General features: G+C 40.0%; 1 long non-coding RNA gene across 1 annotated transcript; it reads right to left on the reverse strand.

The window, feature by feature from the left end:
• Positions 1 to 550: 550 nt before the first annotated feature.
• LOC131222263 (uncharacterized) lies at positions 551 to 1,191 on the reverse strand. Its single transcript, XR_009159960.1, has 3 exons — positions 1,097 to 1,191; positions 890 to 967; positions 551 to 809 (listed from the first exon to the last, which is right to left on the reverse strand). It is a non-coding gene; the product is annotated as an uncharacterized LOC131222263 (long non-coding RNA).
• Between the last annotated feature and the right edge of the window lie 1,264 nt (positions 1,192 to 2,455).

Consider the following 2,455-nt stretch of genomic DNA (forward strand, 5'->3'; position numbering starts at 1 on the left):
TAATGTTATGGGTTTAAATCACTATAATTTTATTTTCTTAGGTGTCTAGTTTTTCTTTTTGTTTGCCTTTTGGCTACTATCTCAGCAGTTCTCCTTGCCTTCTTCTTTCTTTAATGAAATTCTTTCGTTGCTTTCAAAAAAAAAAAAAAATAATCCCAAAAGCAGCATATGCATGAAGTTGGCAATTATCATTAGTACAGTTTCTAGGAAGCTTTGTCAAAGAAATGTACTTACCAAAGATTATTATTTTTATTTTTTATTTTTTATTTTTTATTTTTAAAAAGAGTACTTCAACTATTCTAACAGGCAGACATTGCTTAATTGAGAAAGAAGCAATATTTGTGTTGATCATTCTATAATTAAAAAATAGACATCCCACATCAGCCATCTATTATGGATTACATACAAACATCCCACATCACCATTATAAAAAAAATAAAAATAAAAAAATGCTCTCAGTTGATTGGAGACACCGAACCTTGGTGTTATATGAAAAGTCCATGGAACTGCAGAAAGTAACGATTAAGCAAAACTAGAACTAGTTGGCAAAAGATTCAGAGTGTGTAAAATTGTGCATCATAAAAGTCAAAAAGTAATTTCCATGGAAAGAAAATGCCTTGTCGTGCCCAAATTACATCAACGCATTGCCTATGGCTCTGAAGAAGAATGAATGGACTAGGCTTATAAATGCAACTTTATGATAATGACTCTCCAATATTTTAGTTGTACACAAGATGAGAGCTTTAAAGGAAAGCCACTAGAGCAAGATGCAAATCAACACCTTGGGATGGTGGGCCAGCCACATTGGCCTGATAATCACAAACACCCAGATGAGAATACAGTTGAACCTCAATGTAAATTGTTATTGCATAAACAAAGCACTACTCACAGCTGTAGGTGTATTTCTCGCCCCGCCACTAGTAGCCACATTTCCAACTCCAACAGAATTCAGAACTGCTCCAATAATCTATGAAAGAAAGCAATGAGAAAAATTAGCCTACAAAATTGGAAAATAGACTGTTATGCATAGGCCGACTGATTGCACCCTTCAGAGCAATTGACTGTGATTCACTTACGAAAAAATCGATGAACATACCAGCGTAAGGTCAGGTACAATGCCTTCACCTTGGTCCCCAATATTGAAAGTTCCCAGAACCACACTGTGTGAAATTTGCCCAACCCTATTACGGGTCCACTAGGAGTTGAATCATTTCCTGCAAAATAAAACAAATGCTCTATATAGTAAACCTCCATATCAGTTCTAAAAGAATAATTCATGGTCGCAAATGCTTAAAACTGTAAGACTCTTACAACTAGGCTGTTTCCTATCATGATGAGTAAAAAAGAAAGTTAAGGGGCCATTCCAGGGATGTGGGAATAGAAATACCAAGCTATTCCCGCCCATGTTATACTGCAAGGAAATAGTATTCTGCACTGCTCAATAGCAAAGCTGGCCTGTTGAGCTAGACACTCCAATCAGACAATATTGAATGACCTGATGGTTGCACGTCCTCATCCCTGACGTGTAACTGGTGATACCCTGACTGTAAATCGATCTTGGTGAAATACTACACCCCCTTCAACTGATCAAACATGTCATTTATCTTGGGCAAAGGATACTTGTTCTTCACCATCACTTGGTTCAACCTGCAATAATCATTACACAATTGCAAAGATTCATCCTTCTTCTTCACAAACAACACAGGTGCTCCCCACGGAGACACGCTAGGTCGTATGAAGCCCGCATCGAATAAATCATCGATCTGTTTCCTCAGTTCCTCCATCTCACATGGAGGTATGTGATATGTCGGTAATGAAATAGGTGTCGCACCAGGCACCAGGTCGATAGTAAAATCGATCTTGTGCCGGGGAGGCAATCTAGGAATCTTCCTGAACAAATCCTGAAAATCCTGAACTACTGGCGTGTTCCCCAACGTCGGACCATCCACATGATCTAACAAGGTAGCATAGCAACTGATGCGGTAGTACCAACTGACCTGCACTGGGAATATAAAGGTCGTGCCTTTAGGTCCATGTGCTGTCACCACCATAACATATAATCAATCTCTGCCTTCACCTCCGTGGGCAAATCCATACCGAGAATCACATCATAATGACAAAACGGTGTGACCATCAGGTCAACGAGCAATGTTCTGCTTCCTAGGTCTATCGAACAACCCCTACACATCTTGGTAGAATCTGAGAAAGTCTCAGTGGTGGTAAGGAGTCTCAACCCAACTATAGGACTAGTTTCCAACCCTAGTCGCTTGACTGCAGCGCATGATACTATAGAGATAGTGGACCCGGTGTCCACCAATAAAAAGACTAGAGTACCTTGGACGTGAGCTATGACCTCGAAAGCCATAGGTGCTGTAGGTGCTATCTCGGATGCCTCAGTTGCAAGTGAGTGCACACGAGCCTACTGAGAACGGTTCAGCTGCAGTACCATAGGTCA

Source organism: Magnolia sinica, chromosome 13 (assembly GCF_029962835.1).
Source record: "Magnolia sinica isolate HGM2019 chromosome 13, MsV1, whole genome shotgun sequence".
NCBI lineage: Eukaryota > Viridiplantae > Streptophyta > Magnoliopsida > Magnoliales > Magnoliaceae > Magnolia > Magnolia sinica.